Here is a 16,775-nt window from a genome sequence, read left to right on the forward strand (position 1 = left end):
ATCAACTTAAACTGTCTTCACTGGCTGCTTAATTTAACTTGGTAGATTCTGCCTTCTGCAGATTGTGGAGTGCTGACATGGAGGCTTCTCCTACCAGAGCTGTGGGGAGAGGTAACCTCCAGCAGATGGGACAGCGACAAGCAGTTTGCAGTGGAAACATCTTCAGTCTTTCCAGCTAGATCCAAAAGGCGGGTGTCTGTTTCCAGCCTTAGAGGCAGTATAGACCAGTGAAAGAGCGTTGTGCTAGGAACTATAGTTTTTTTTGTTTGTTTATTTGTTTGTTTTTTCCTGGCACTGTTCATGGTGTTATGTGATTGGGGTCAAATCACTTCTCTTCCATGCATCTGTTTCCCCTTCATCCATCTTGTCCATTTAGACTCCTTGGTAAAGGGGGGTTGCCTGTTCTTATGTGGACAATAGCAAAATAATATTATCTTGCTAGTCTTAAAGAGCTGCTTAAAGTTTTTGTTTTCTAAACAGCTGTAGATCTGGCCTTTGGATCTTTGTAGATCTGGCCTTTGAATATTCTGTTTGTTTTTTTTTGTTTTCAGCCTTTTGCTTTTCAACTGTAAAGCTGGTCCCACACTGCTGATGTGTTTGATTGTTTTCATTGCCATTGTACTTGCTTTGATTTTGCAGCTCAGTGCCCAAAGCATAGGGTGTTGTATAAACAGCATGATTAAGTCAAGCAGGGTCAGACTCTTTCTGTTTTTACCTTGAAAACAATGTGAAACTCATGTTTCTTTGGATTGGCAAGCCCAGTTCTTGAGCTCAGAGCTGCGTGTGGGAGTTGGCTGCCTTCCTGTCCTGTTCAGGTGTGAGACCGCTCGGAGAGTGTTTGCCGTTGCTGACTGTGGGGGTACTGGAAGCTGTGCTGCCTGCTTGGTGATTGTGTGAGGACACTATGCTGTGCAGTGTCAAAAATTAATCTGAAAATAACAGCACGCTGAGCTGATGTCCGCATCTACAGGGGATTAGTTGTGACTAGGTGGCATTACCTGGGCTCAGAGCTATACGCATGGATGTGTCTTGCTGGATCCTGCTTGGCTTGGATCCTTGAATTCCTTGTCATTTTGTGCAACAGGGAATTTTCTCTTGTTTCTCACCTCCTCTTTCACTCTTGGTACTGGTCCTTTCTCCTCAGGAATGTGGTTTGAATGAGTGTGGCCTGTATCTGTCCCCTTTAAGAAGAGCCAGGTTACTAGCTGTTGGTCAGAGAAAGAGAAAAGGAGCTAGATAGCTTGATTCTGCACAACCATAGCACTGTCAGGGGTTGCATCAGCCCTTGACATGAATAGAGCAGCCTCAAGAAACACCAGTAAAAAAGTGGACCATAGGCACTTCTGTGCTTTGGGCACATACCCATCTTGTTCTTGCTATTCCCCTCTCATGTCACCCTGAAAAGCCTCTGCTGTCAGGTCTGGGAAACAGGGCAGACTGAGGTGTCGCTTGATACATCAAAACTATGCAAACTGCAGTTTCCCTGAGCAGCAGTGATTTGTTTAACTGAGGATCTGGCTCTCTGGCTCAAGGGGGGTTCAGACTTAGGGAAATCTCTTCTCCCCCTGCCCCCTTAAAAAAAACAACAACACAGAACCTCTTTCCAGCAGATTGTGCTTTTCCCCAGGTTGCTTGATTTCAGCATTCTTTTGTTGCATTGCTGTGTGCATTCGAAGTGCCTGGATGGGAGCACTGGTCTGGTTGCATGTTTCTGTTTTGTAGCTGATGGAACACTTCAGTCACCATAGGGGAGCTGATGTGCTGGCTGATTTTGCAGGCAGTGTCCAAGTACCTTTTGCATTACTCAGTGGAAACTCTTTCAGCAGACTCCTCCAGCAGATTTTTCAGTTACAGTGGGAATCGAACTCTAACAGCAGATAAAACAAGACCACAGCTGAAGTTTAACAAAATTTAATTTTAAAATGTTGAAAACTTTGGCAATGGCAATATCCATCATGCCTAAAGGTAGGACTTCTAACACTACTGCCCTAACTTGGCTGCCACTGACAGGAAGGAGAGTTTTGCCACTAACAGTGGTGAGTAGGGTTTGTCCAGAACGGAATCCTTTGGCAAATCCTATGCTGATTTTTTTTTTTTCCCCAAAAATAATTTCTTATGGTCCTCCATGAGTTAATGTGGAACGTATTTCCGAGGGGGAAGTTTGGATATTGGAGCTGTCCCCTGTAGATTGGGACACAAAACCAGCCATAATCTGCTTCCATATTCCTGTAAGTGACTGTCTGTGCTCGCTGGCTGTGTGCCGGGTAAGAGCCTCTGCTGTAACAACTCTGAGTATCGGAGGAGTGGCTATCAGTTGCTTTTCATGCCATTTATTCTCTTCTCCTCCTCCCAACCTAGCTCTTAGTCCTTGTGATGAGTAACGAGTTCTCTGCTTTGGGCAGCATTTGGTAACAGGGACTCTGGCCAGCTTCAGCCTTTTGCCAGCTCACAAGGACAGGGCAGGTTGGGAAAGCAAAGGGACTGTGTTAATGCCAGCACGGCAGCTTCTTGGGTCGCAGCAAAACCAGGCCTTGACCTTGCAGCCGGGGTATTAACTCTTTCTTGGTACTTACTCTGGACAACTTGATAGAAATTTTTCTTCACAGTACTTGGGAATAAACCTTTCAAATGTGCTGCCTAATATAGGAGGAGATTTGTGTCCTTTCATCTATTCTTTTTTTACCTATTGGAAACGGAGAGATGATTAGATTGTCCCAGACAGGAAACTCTTACTTCTTTCAACTTGTGTTTTCTCAGAACTATTCTAGTTTTACTGGAAAAATGATCCTGGTTCTTCTAGGCTCATCTTTCAGGATGTCTTGAGGCTTGTTAAACATCATGTTATTACTGGGGCTCTGTGGGCATGCTCTGAGATGGCTCCCAGGTAGGCTCCCCAATACTATACACTCTGAGAGTTTTTACCTTCATCACCATCTCCTTCCTTTTTTTCCCATGTCATGTTTATGTACCACCTGTACTGTCAGGAGCACATCTAACTGGCAAGGCTTGTTGGCTGACTGGCTAATATCATGCCAGGCCCTTGGAGGGTCTGGGCTTACATTGCTTGTTGAAAGAAACCTGACTTCATTCCCCTCAGCCTGAATAAAACATGCACAAAGGTGTGTTCAGTGCTCCAGCTTTTGGTCTGTAACTTAACTGGTTAGCCTCCTCAAGTTCTTTCTGAAGTTACTCAATACAGAGAAGTGCACAGAAGACAGTGCAGAGAAGAGGCTGATTTGCCCTCTGGAAGAAGCTTTCTCTCCGCTCACTACCAGAGAGTTAGAGTGACTAGCTGACAAGTTCAGCCAAATATATGATATGATTAAAGCTGAGTGGTGCCAAAACTTACCTTATAAATCAAACTGGGAAGACATCTTGCTGAAGCCAGGCTGCTGTTAATATTACTGAGTGAAATGGTAAAGCTGCACAGCCATCTATCAAATCAATGTCAAATCTAACCATTTAGATTTAATGCTGGGATGCAGTTAAATAGTCACATGTAGTAACTGTCAATGTATGCAAAAAGTTACTACAATTTCTACTCATGTGGCTATCTGTCTAGTTATATCCCCTAACCAAAAAATGTGCCCAAAGACAAGCTGATGTATGCATCTTAGTACATATCTGCTATCTGCCCCATGGCTTCTAAGCCATTGTAAGAGCCCTTCTTTCTCAGGGCTCTTACTCCTGGTAGCAGGGGGTTTCTCTCTCGTGGCTGTTATTACCCCTAGCTCCCAGCCCAGGCTCCCTGTCAGACAAGCCTACTTATGCATCAGAGATAGCTGAATAGGATGTGTTATCCACATCTCTGCTTCTGCATCTTGCAAACCAGCACATTAAATTAAGCTGAAATCAGCAGTGATTTACATCAGTAAACAGACTGTAGGTTGTGGGGAGGCGTGAGTATTTGTGCTATTCAGCTGTCTCTGCTACTTGTGGGGAAAATCTCTGGCAGAGGGGCTGGAAAACAGATGTGGTTTCAGTCTTCCCTGGAGACATCCTTAGATTTCAGTTCCTATGTAGGGGATGCTATGATGTGGATCTGGTCAGCCTGCTGTTTATACTAACTGCGCTTCCGGCATAATAAGCACAAGGAATTGGTTTGTCTAAAAGTAACTTTATTTCTGCTACAGAGTAACCTGCTACAGAGTGGTCAGTACAAACCTCTCTATAATCACGTTGAACACTGGGACCAGTGGCACTGATGGCACACTTTCCTCCCCTCTGCCTTTTGTAGGTATGTGCTATTATGTAACAGTTGCCTGTGAGAAGAAGCTGGAATCGCTGGTGGAGAATCCTGTCCCTTTCAACTAGGCCTGAAGAGTTCAGCCAAGCTGATCAGCGTGAGTATGGGGAGGGGAAGGAGCATGTCATTAGGAGACCTAATCCTGACTTGGAGCACCAAAATCACATCTATCTCTATCATTTGCAGTAAAGGAGTTTTTCTTCCTAGTAATGGCCTACCTGCATTGTGCAGCAGAAAGCTATATTTTGGTGAGAGCACCACTGTATTATATATTTTCTTTCAGGTGAGCTGGTCAAAAGCTCTAGCACTCAAAAAAAGAACAAGCTCCCACTGCTATTTTGTGCTTAATTGTGGATGCATTAGATAAGACACAGCAGTCCCCAGCAAGGATCAAATTCACCTTTTCCACCATCAGATATGTTCCTTGTTTATTATCTGCATTTGTGATGTCCTTTTCTGTGTACTTTGGTGCTGGTGTCAGTAAATATTTTTCATTTCAATCTATGTCGCATTGTAATTGTTAGTTGTTGGAATTGGAGTCAGGGTTAGGATTTAGGATGAGAAGACCAAGGCTTAGCAATTGGCCTTGAATAGGCTACAAATCCAGGTTTAGCAATGGAGCTTGCATGCAAACTTTACGTTTAGTCTGAGGCTAGCAGGCACTGGATTTGGGTTACAGCAGCGAAGTACTAGATTCATTGTGTCATCTGGAAGAGACCACTAGGTTAGGTCTGGACTGGTGTCAGAATGTGTCGCTTGATGAGGTATAGGTTTGGAGCAGATGGGAGCTGCTGGGCTGGGATCAGGATTTGGGGGGAACGATGGGATTGATGACATAAGATAAAGTCAGATTCTCAAGGGGATGCTGGGTTAGATTTAGGGCTGCTGCAGACAGGGGACAGCTACAAATACTGGTGAAGATGTGGGGTTTTTTGTTTTGTTTTGTTTTCCTTAAGAGGAGATGGTACAAGGTCTTTGGTACCACTTGGTCTAAGATTAAGTCCTGGGTTGAAAGACTTGACTGTTCTGAGATAAGGTTTGATATTTTTACCTCCCTGAGGCAAAAGTGCTGCAGGCTTTGAGAGCTCTTCATTGAAGCAGAAGACCTAGACATGATCAAGGCTGAGGCTCACATGTCAATCTCCTGAGACCCTTTTTCCCCATAGGGTGACTCTGACATGGAGCTTGTTTGTGGGCAGGAAGGTGAAGGTCAAAGCAGCAGTCACAGAAGACTGAATCTCTGGCATCCAAGAAGCAGCAAAGACAAATCTTTTGGGCTACTTTTTTTATTTCTTAAAAAGACTGAAAGTATCAGGGGAATAGTTCTCCTGTCTCTCCCCTTCCCTTTCCTCTGCCCTGGTGCTCTAATGGTCTAAAGTTTCATCTCTTTACAGTTGTCTTGACTCCTTTTCCACATAATGCGGTCTATACCTGATGCTGGTCTCTGTGCTAGTCACACATCACACGCATACTGATACAATGATTCAAGGGTTGCTTATATCTCTCCCCTTCAGTGATGCAGAGCCCTTCCAATAAGGGGGGAAAAAAAGGAGGTTGCATCAAAGTAACTTGCATGCTGAACATGCAGAGGCTGTTTTCAGCCTGACTGCACTACGTCTTCTATGAACTAATCCTCTCTAAGGAAAGAAAGTCTAGGTTGTTGAAGAGGAAACTGGAGAAGCTTTTGGGATGTATCATGCCCAATTTTATGTCGTTCTGCTCCTGCTGCCTAAGCAGAATCACCTGCCCCTGCTGTTGAACTGGCACGGTTCCTTTGACATTCCTAGAGCTGAGCCATTTCACACCAGGTCTGAATTTGATCCTGTGCCCTGGCTACATTTTTATTTGGAGTGAAGGCAACCAAGTGCTTAGTCTTCCTCCAGTCAGAAAGATGCAGTGTGCTTTCAGGCACGGATCTGGATAAAGAACATGTCCAAGAAGCCTTGATTCTCAGAGACGTGCCTGGGAATCACAGTGCTTCCTGCCTGCGCTTTATTTGTGGCTGGCCTGTGGCAACAACCACATGATGACACCACCTCTCCTTCTTCCCTTATCCTCAATACCAGCTCAGTCCTGCTGGCCATCAAGTGACATCAAGGCATGGCACATCTTTGCACTGAGGTGTGCATAGCATCAAGTACTAAGGTCTGGGTAGCCTATATAGGAGTTTGAAAGAGAATGGCTCGCTCCTTAGTCCCCCTTCCAGATTAGGGGAAGCTTTAAATGACACTTTTTATGTTATCTTTCTATGTGAGAAAAAAATTTGCTTTACTGTAGTCTGACTCTTTTCCTTTTGCCAGAGGTTCATAGGAATGCTGGGGAGTGCTCATATGCCATACTATTTTGTGTTCGTTGGTTTTTTTTTTTTTAAGATCTAGTTAGGGCTTTTTTTTTTTTTTTTTTTTTTAGTGCAACCTGTAACACATGCTGCAGAACAAATATTCACTTCAGACCTCCAATCCAGGCATCTGGCACTCTGCTGAGAGAAAACAGTTCCAAGCCTGGCAATCTGGACCAAAGGCACTGAGAGGGAAAAAAAAAAAAATCTAAATGATGTTAATAGCTTGTGAAGGTGCTGGATCCTTCTGGCTGTCTCTGCTGGGGGAGAGATCTCTCGCCCAATAGAAGGACTGCATAAAAATACTTTATCTAGCCAGGGCAACAGGAAACAAAAATAAGTCTATGAAAAAACAGGTGGGGAGATCCTGACTATATGTTTTGTCCTTGTATTGGGGGACAAGGAATGGAAAATGTTACCAAGTGGGTCTAAGGCTCTCCATTTGATTCTTTTGTTTCTCCCCTGAAGGAGAACTTCCCTCCTACCCTTAGCGCATGCAGAGGACTGATGTAGAGGTTGCTAGAGAGTTGCTGCTTCAACTGGTGGGACTAGTTTCCCTAGGGCCCACAGGTCAGTGGCTGCTGTCTTATTCAGTACTCCAGTTCACTGCTTTGAGTGAACGCTGAAGGCTATTCAGACAGGCTGCTGTAAGATGCGAGGAGTCCTCCTGCCTTTTGTTATCCCCCCTAGGGACAGGGTAGGACAGCTCCTGGTGGAAGGTGTCACCCAGAACATCACTTTGGCTCCAGCCAGCTGGTCACACTGGCTCTGCTTATCTATATGGGCTATAAAAAGGGACTTAAACAGTGCAGTGCTGCACCGGAAACCAGAGCAGCAACAGAGTGAAAGTGAGTTTATAGATAGCAGGAAGATGGGATTTTCTTTTTGTTAGGGAAACTGTCCAATCCAGTGTCCCTAACAGGGGGACTGACTCTAGGTTTCTGCTTTATCCGGAAGAAACAAAATAATTCTTTATAAGATGATTTTATTAGTATTACAGCTCGAGCTAGGTGCCTCCTCCGAGGGACCCCGAATGGAAAATTCCTTAGGTATTTATATTCTTGCGGGTTAAGGTCTTTGTCCATTCTCCAATTTGTTGCACCAATGATTGCTTGACAAGTAGTAGCTTTTTCCTTCCTGGTTGGTTTCCCTGTTGTCTCCAGGTGGAGTTATGGTACTCACTGGTCATTGCCGACACTGTTTTGTTACTTTCTTATCTCCCAGTTCCCTCCTTGTTCAGACTGGCCCAAAGAATTTCGGGAAAAGTTCAGCCATGTGCAGCCTTAGGCTTCAGTAGATTTAGCTACTAGTGCTAAGCAAATGCTATTATATCCAGCACTTCTTTTCTGTTGAGCTTTTGGGAACAGATGGAGAGTCGATGAGGCAGAGATGCTGGAAGGGACAGTATGTTTCGAATGTTTTCCTTAATGTCTTCTCAATCTGCTTGTAGATTCATAGCTCCTGCCTCTTCTACACAGGGTAGTACAGGACACAAATTTCAATGCCCCCAAGCCTCTAGAGGTGAACTTTCCCTGAGGCCTGTTGAGCTGTGTCCTTTGGGCTCAGGGGCTTTTGACACAAAGGGTCATGGGAGCAGCTCATGGCCTGATGGCCACTTGTGTTTACATACTTTATTCCAAGTTACCACAGTGAAGGGGCTGGACTTTCTGGATAGAGACACTGACACAGGAGTGCCTTGACCAGGCCTGGTACTGAAGCTGATAGGCCAGTCCTGCCTCTCTAAATGGCCAATGTTTGTTTTAATCTGGTTAGAAGCCAAAAAAATCAAATCGGAGCCCAGCAGTGTGCTGAACAGCAGTCATTATTGATAGTTACTCATCCCGTTGCTGTTTCGCGGCTCTGACGAGAAACTTAGTGTGGTGGGAGAGAATGGGGGTTTCTCTCTTCATCGTCTTCTCTCTTCATTCCTTGAAGAGATTCACACACATTTCTTCTCAATACACCTGTACCCTGGCATTGCCCTTAGAGGACGGATCTAACTTCACAGATGCCTTCAAAACTCTCTATGTGGCAGCCAGAGAGTTTGAGGGAGAGCAGTCAAGGAGAAGGGGGTGTTAAATCATTATTAATTCCCAAAGACAATGGCTTCAGGCTGTGAACTGTGAGATTTGATTACTCTCCCATTAACTTTCATAGCTACGTATGTAACTGGTTAATAATTCTAGCCAGCTGACAAAGTTAGAGTCAAATCTGAACTTTTCCTTAGCCTGGTGTTTTGGTCTGGATCCATCTCTGTTAATGATATATACAGTAAGTACAGGGGGCAGAACTGCTCGATTTCCATGAGTGCTCAGGCTTGTCTTCTGGAAGACATGTTGCCTCTTTGAGGCTCGTGGTTTTGTTCCCAGAGAACAGGGAATCAGCTGTGGCTTGATTCTGTGTTCACTTGTCTTTAGCAATTAGGGTGCAGGAAAAAGCGTTGCAGGAAAATATCAGGATGGACAGACAGCACAGTCTGAATTTTCTTTTTGCGGCTTTTGCTAGTTCCCTTCTTACTGCACTCCAGCCTCTCCTGTTTTTCCCTGAACTACTGCTCAAATCATTGCTGTTGGTATAAGCAGTAAGCTCAGGCCCTGAGCCAGACCTTATGCCAAATATTTGAATATTTTGAGTCTGCAAAACGAGCGGGAGAACTTCACAAAAGTCCATTTCCTTGCGTGTCATGTAAGAGATGATTTCCTTCTGACTGTACCTTAAGGTCAATTTAAGCCCTACAGCATAACAGTTAAGAGCACTGGTAAATAGCTGGTATGTCACTGCAGAAGTTTTTAATATTGATTGGGCTTCATAGTGTTACCTTCCCAGCCAGCAGTGCCATAGTAAGGATGGGAGAGTCAGGCCTTTAGTTGTCTAAGCTTGTTTTAGGAAGTGTCATTGCTGTGCTTTTCCTGCAAGGGAACAGAGCCTGGGTTCTCCTGCCCCATACAACCCAGTCATCACTGTGAGCCTAATGCTCATGTCCCACACCCAACTTTATCATAAATGCCACAAATCATAGCATGAAAGGGTTTTTTTGTTTTTTTTTTTTTAATCTCCGTTTTGCCTGAGCAGAAGTGGTAATGCAAGGTGCAAAGGGATGGAGAAGTCAATGTGCAGGTGGAGATGCAGGTGTTTCCTTGATTGCATAGTGTAACTTCCACTCATTTTCTTGAGACTTGGGTAAGCATAGCATGGTCCTAAGTTTTTCTCCTGTAGTGTTGTGTTTATCAGGCCTTTAATTAGATAAAAATGCTTAGACTAGGGTCAACAACTGTTCAAGGGTGTTGGACAAGGTTATACTTTGTTTTCTACACAAGAGTTTAAATGGATCAATAGAAATTCAGTGGGAGCTGGGAGAAACTGCTGTTCAAGAGGCTGCCAAAGAGCTGATCATTCCCAGCTTTTCTCAGTGTAAGGCAGTGTTTTTCAGCTCCTGCTGAGTTCTTGAACCAGCAGAAGACAGAAGTGGGATCCGTGCCCTTCACAGAAGCCTCCATTAAGATGCCGCAGATCCCAGATCTGGATCAACTGTGACCCTACTGGATAGTATTTTCAGCTGGTTTAGATGAGGGGTCAACCGTCTACAGCATATTCCTTAGCTAAAACAGCCAGAAGGGACACTTGAATGGTTCTTTGGCCTTCAGAAGGAAGCCAAATTATGTGTTTCCTTTTCCCATCTGTTTGTGAAAATTTCCTAGCTGCTTGTCTCTGAGGCCATGCCGCTCCCTCTGTACTTTTAGCAGGTTACGTGCTTTCACTGGATTAATAGGCACATTGCTGTTACAAAGGCCACTTGCTAGTCCTTAAGTTGTTCTCCCCTGCAGACTTGCTCCTGCTAGATACAGAGGCAGAAGGTTTCTTTAGAAGAAGCAGCTGAGGGGGAATGTTTTTGTGTCAGATTGGGTTCTTGCCTAGAGCTCTTAAAAGGCCAGTATGCATCTTTAGGAGGAGTTTTGCTCCATGTCTAGTAACAGTCTGAACCCTTTCGTGCCACGCAGATTGTGCTGTAAGTGCTTCCTGCATCCGTGCGCCTTTGCACTGAGCTGCCTGGCGGGTTGTAGGGGCTGCTGGCTGCAATATTTCCTTCCCTGGTGGCACTGATTCCCTTAGCTTTGAGTTGGGGAGGACTGAGCTGCAGAGTTCAGGCTCAGATCTGAGGCATCTAAGGGGATCCAGAAGTTGGGAACTTTGGGGTAAGCTAGGGCTCATCTGCAATAACAGGGAGCGAGCTGTGAAACTGTCCTAACTGGAGCTTGGGTGGCTGTTTTGTAACACAGGAGAAGCTCCAGCCCAGCAGGATGAGGAGTCTGGGTGAATGATTTTGTGCTAATTTACAGTACTGGGTGGAACTCTAGCAACAGCATGTTATTTTGGCTGAGTTTTGTTTTGCCATTCAAACCCCAAAACTCAGAGGTAATTGAACTAAAAAGCATGAGGATGTTGTAAGTCTGCTTCCCTTCCTCCTCTATCTGTGGAACCAGGCTCCGTTATTTTTAATTAGCATCTCCCTGATCTATCAAAACTACCTCCTTTTCTAAACTGGCTTCCACTGCACCTGTTTGTCCTCTGGTTGGAAGGCCCAGCCCCATGGCATATTGGGGTGGTATGAAAGAAATAGGGTGGCTGTGTGACTTTATCAAAACACAAAAGTGGTATAGATTGTGCAGCAAACTTACCAGGCTAGCTTTGAACTGGTTGGACATCGGAAGTCATCCCTCGGATGAAAGAATTTGTGTATGACTTTGATAGCAAAACAGAGACAAGATGAGGGTAGGCTTGTCTGCTGGGTAGAGCAGTGGTCTGGAAAATCCTAGAAATGGCCTCTGCCTTTGTTATGCCAAAGACTTCCTTTGTTGTGCACAGAGTTTTGTCCATTTTCCTATTTCCTTCGTCTATAATAATGATGCTACGTTTTCCAAAGATATGGGTACTGTGGGGGGGAAAAAATACAGCAGTGATCGTGGAAATGTCCCAGTGCAGCAGTAGGGGCCATGTAAATACCAGGACAATTACAGCAGAAACTACACTATTACTACAGATTGATGGGTAAAGCAGCAGCAGAAGGTCATAAAGCTTTTTATCTTGCACTGAGGGTTGACTTCAGATGCAACCATGGTAAGTGGCTGTGCAGAGCTCGCTGCTCGGTTCTTCCTTCACCCATGTGAAGCAGCAGATTACATGAGGGTCCTTCAGTTTTCTATCCGGCTGGGTGTCTGTAGTACAAACTTCTGCTTCCCTGCCAAGCTGCTTGAAGCTTATCTGAGCTGGATCCTGCAAATCCTAAAGACAGAAGTGTTTCTGACCTGCTCCTTGACCTGAACTTTCCCAACTGAATTTGGATCTGGAGCAGCCCCTGGATCCCCCACTACTTTTCCTCTCCATAGGTGTCATTCTCACTAGCTCCCTAGCTGTTATTTTTACAGAGTATGGTTTCTACTCTCTTGACATTTTAACAATGCTCATTTTTATTACCTGAAGACAAACTGCCAGAGACTTGTTTATAAACCCCTGGTACACAGCAAGCAGGGGCTTCCAACTGACAAAAACTCTCATTCAATCAGGCTCCAGAACAGACTTGAGAAGGAGATCAAAGAGGATATCTTTGGCGGGGGGTCTCCTGGTGTGTACAGTTGTATAAACAAGTATGTTTCAAGTAATTGGAGCTGCTGATAGCTGCACAGTTTACTTTGGACAATGTTGTGTGTTTTCTCTTGGCTTTTCTGGTTTGTTTGAGAACCTTTTTTTTTTTTTTTTTTTTCCCCAGAGGGGGCACTAGGGTCTGACCACTCAAAACGTAGTTTTCCATCATCATTTATTCTGACTGTTGATATGTCTGAAATAACCCTCTTCTTTCAGCAAATCCAAACACACCTGTCTCTTAGAGAGGTTAGAGTCTAAACCTAGTTCCAGAATCAAATTTCACATTTGATTCTCTGATATCTGCTGAGGTGAATGAACCCAAAACTCATTAAAAGCATTAGTGCTTCTGGGATCTCATACTAAATCTGGGCCTGGGGACTCCTTGTTAACTTTGATTAGGTACTACCAGTGGCATGTTCACACTGAGGTACGGGATCCATCTTAAATAAAAAGGTAAAATAGAGCAGTATTTTCCAACTTCTTCAGGCCCCTTAGCCAATTTACCAAGTCAGGACTGTGCATATATGGACTGATGATTAAATGTTCCCATTTAGTGGGAGAACACTGGGTTGCTAAAAGTTATACTGGGGAGGAGGAGAAAGGGCTTGGTTGGCAAATCAGAACCTCAGTCAACGTTTCACAAGGCATCAGTATGGTTTTGCATGCCTAGGTATTTGGAGGCATTTGTTCTGTCTCCTTTGCTAACATCTTACTAGAAGAGTCTGAAGTTAGAATAAGCATTGACCCACACAGCGAGCTTTGCTCTGTGCCCTTCTGCAGTCAGCAGCTCTCTCCATCTACGTTGCTTTCTAGGTCTTGATTGAATGCTGAGGCATTCGCCTTGTAATGATTTTCAGTACGTTTTCAATCAGTGAATTTGGCTGCAGATCAATGCCTGTATGTGCATGCATAGTTGAGGTATCAAACTTGGAAGAAGGCTGCAGGTGGAGAGACTAAAGCGTCAGTCACAAAAGCCTGCAGTCCTGGTGCACTGGTAGCTGTGATCTGGTGACAAAGGACACTACCAAGAGGCTTGAGTTCTCCTTCAAATTAATTCTGCTATTAGACTATCACTTGGCCTTGGATAACCAAACTCCAAGCTCTGGTTTTGGTAAGTCTTAATCCCAGTCATTCATTGTGCAAGTGCTCAGAGTGGAAGAAAGGGTGATGCTGTGCTGCTACCCTCCTTTCCAACAGACTATCCAGACTAGGGCGGTGTGAATATACTCTCACCTTCCTGCAAGCTGGCACAACTTCTACTCCAGTGCGTGTCTAGGGCTGAATGAAGGGGAGCAAGGCTGCTCTGTGGTGGGCACGCTAAACCTTGGGACACCGCAGTACAGCTTGTGGCTTAAAAGCTTCCTTGGTGCCTGTTATGATGCTCAGGGAGTGTTATACCCCCTCATCCTCATAGCCACACAAGCGGACGGCTTCTCTTTGTATCATGTTGTTTGTGCTACAAATCTCAGCTGCCAAGTGCAGAAGCTTTAGCTTACCCCTCAGCTCCTATCCACTGAAATAGGATCTGCAGTGGCCAGTGCTAATGCAAATCTTGTCCTCCCCAACAAGCAAACACTCCTTGGCTATTTAAAAAAAAAAAAAACAAAAAACTTTTTAAAGCACTTGCCATGTGCTTTAATCAACTATCTTTCAAGGTCAGTCTGTCATTTTGCTTCTCTAGAGCATCCCATACCCTTGCTCTTGCGGACTGTCACCTCCCAACTTTCTCTCTCTCCTTTTTCCAGCTCCAGAGCTGCAGGAAGCATCAGTGTCTTGCATGATGACAGTGGCAAGGGAGTGACAGGCAGGGTGGGTGGGGGTGGCTGATGGTGAGCAAGCCTACTGACAGGATGGTGTGACTAAGAGCCAGCTGGCTAATTAAAGTACAGCAGTAGGAGGAGCAAAGTATTTAAGGGTGCCGGAGAGAGAGGCCTCCACAAATTTCTTGTTACACCTCAGCAAGCCAGGTGACTGTGTAACACAAAGAAAAGCTTCCTTAACTCTTTTATGCCTCTTAAGGGGTGAAACCAAGGGACTGGGAAAATGGCACCATTAACTGAAAAGCCTAAATCAAGGTAAGGACACCAATATCTTTTATCCAATTAGTCAAAAGGTAGCCCTCCTAGAGCTGCTGATGAATTGAACTCCCAGGACTTTACATGACATTAGCACATGTTGATGTGCAGTGGGTAGTTCTGTTGGGGTGGTACAGGTTAATATTCAGATTGCTCCTTTCATCAGGATAGGTGTTGGCAATTGCTGCTTGAAAAGAGGGGATGTATCTACATAGCCCTTACATGGGCTTGTGTTGTAATTAGGGAAATGGGCAGGTCCTTGTTTCCCTACCAGAATGACTGGATCTTTCTCCTGACTAATTTTACAGGAAGGAGTGGTTAAAGGCAATTTGCTGAGTCTGTGGCCTGTTGCTTAAATGAAAGTGAGGAGAATGAATGTGGAGTTCTCAGCAATGTGTAAATTTGGTCACCTTAGGCTGGAAGAGTCAGAGGGAAGCGAAGATGAGGGTTGGTTTCTGGAATGTGGCATTTTGCTATTTCTAGAGACGCGTGGAATCTCAGACCATTGCTTAAGCCAGCAGATTGGTTTTCTTGGCTCATTTTCAGTGCTGAGATAAGAAGCAATCACTGTGTTCTTAATTCCAGTGTGTAGGTGACTTCAGAGCAGCACAGTCCAACCAACCGAGCTCAAGGTTAGCGGGCCAGGGCTCCAGCATGAATTCTCTGGCAGACACTGGTTTGCTGTGTGGCCTTGGGTGCATGACAGTGGCCAGCCTTCTGGATTTTGCTGGGACCTTTTTGTGCCAGATATACAGGTGCATGAATCGGTTCCCTAGAAACTCTTCTAGCATAGCAATGTCTCCATGTTGGCAAAGGCCAAGGCTAATAACTCGGTCTCGCCTCCACTCGCACCCCCACACTTGTCAAAGGTGTGTTGGAAGAGATCCTGGCGTGTGCCTGACTCCCCTTATGCATTGGCTAGACTTAGCTTTTGCTGTGGCCCCCAGAAGTCATTGCGGTTGTGTGTAAGTGGGAACAACTCTCAGACTGTTCCTGCTTATTCTGGAAACATCATATAACACCCCAAAAGGCTGACACGTGTACCCTGTGCCAGTTCGGCTGATTTCAGCTGCTGCGTAGAATAGAGACCAGTGTTTTCCATTTCTGTGTGAAGTAGGAATGACACCTACATACCCTGGAACATGGTAGCAGCAGCTTAGTGAGTGTTTCTACAGAGCTTCAAAACAGCTAGTGCTAGCAGAGCTCACCATTAAAAATTAATGTGTGATGATGGTTGCCACAGTGAACGCTTGGCAGTACTTGTGCAATTCCTCTGCCTGACGCAACTAGGAATCTCAGGGTTTGTCTGGGATGGCATACAGTAATCTGTAGCAATAAAGTATCTATTTTATACATCAGAATCTTCTCTCTACTCTCATTTTTGTGAAATGTTTGTAATTGGATCTGAACTCTGAGACACTATTCAATTTCTAATTAGAATTTCTACTTAATGCAACTTCCACTTGTTTACTACTTCACTGGTCAGGAGTGTGTGACAGCAGTGAAGACAGCTTTTGTTGTCTTTGCTATACAAAATCATGTCAGGAGAAGCTGCTGGATGTTGTTCAGATGATCTAAATTATTGTATTTATAGAATGTCATTCACTGTAGTAAATGCAAAGTAGTGTTTGTCTGTCCCTCAATGCTGTGGTCAGCCGAATGGGCCCATTGTCGCCCCTAATTAGGGCTTCTGGAATTTGAATCTGTTTATGTACAGCAATTGCTCTGCGGAAACAAAAATGGCCTTCAACCAGAGGTGTACGCAAAGTTAAGTGCAGTACACAGAGTGCACTGGTCACACAGGTCTTACAAGTAGTCTCAAAACAGCTTGACCCCAAGAAATATGCTATGTACATACATAAACTTTCTTCCAGCTGAAACAGAAACCAGCATCCTCTTGGCTAGGTGTGGTCATTGCAGATTCCTCAGATGATTTCCCTTTTGCAAAAAATAAATCTGGTGTCACTGAATTAATTTCCCCTTATTAACCCTAGACAAAATGAAATTTCAGTAGTTAATGTGCTGCCTGCCCAAACTCCCCTATGAGTCATGGTGGAACTAAGAGTCCTGAGCTGTCCCAAGTTGCTGTGTGGCTATTATATTATTTACTGCTTTCCCTCCATAGCTGGCAGTCTGAGAACTGTGCCCACTTGAGTTCCCTTGTACAAGACATACGTCAGTGTGTTTGTAAAGTGCTTCCATTTGTGAGGTGTTAGCGTACATATTACAGCGACTTCTGAGCAGAAGTCTCAGCTTCTAATGCTCCCAAATGTTGTGCCTTGGATCTCCTGCTAAGTTGAATACAAGATTTTATTTAAAATATTTCAGAATTTATTTTTCTCTCTGAAGTTTCAAAATGTATATGTGGGCTGCTTGGACATACAGGTGTGGCACAAAGGCATTTGTTTCTTTGGTTGACACAGATGATACATAGCCCACAGCTAATGTCACCATCATCACAATAGCTATCAAATGC

General features: G+C 44.5%; 1 protein-coding gene across 11 annotated transcripts in view; it reads left to right on the forward strand.

The window, feature by feature from the left end:
• Nucleotides 1-16,775, forward strand: part of SORBS1 (sorbin and SH3 domain containing 1) — a 182,803-nt gene that overhangs the window by 83,473 nt on the left and 82,555 nt on the right. For all 11 annotated transcript variants that reach the window (XM_067299942.1, XM_067299943.1, XM_067299945.1 and 8 more), the window contains exon 3: nucleotides 4,238-4,343. The gene's annotated coding sequence lies outside the window, so the exon portion shown is untranslated. The remainder of the gene's footprint in view (nucleotides 1-4,237; nucleotides 4,344-16,775) is intronic.

This window comes from Apteryx mantelli, chromosome 7, assembly GCF_036417845.1.
Source record: "Apteryx mantelli isolate bAptMan1 chromosome 7, bAptMan1.hap1, whole genome shotgun sequence".
NCBI lineage: Eukaryota > Metazoa > Chordata > Aves > Apterygiformes > Apterygidae > Apteryx > Apteryx mantelli.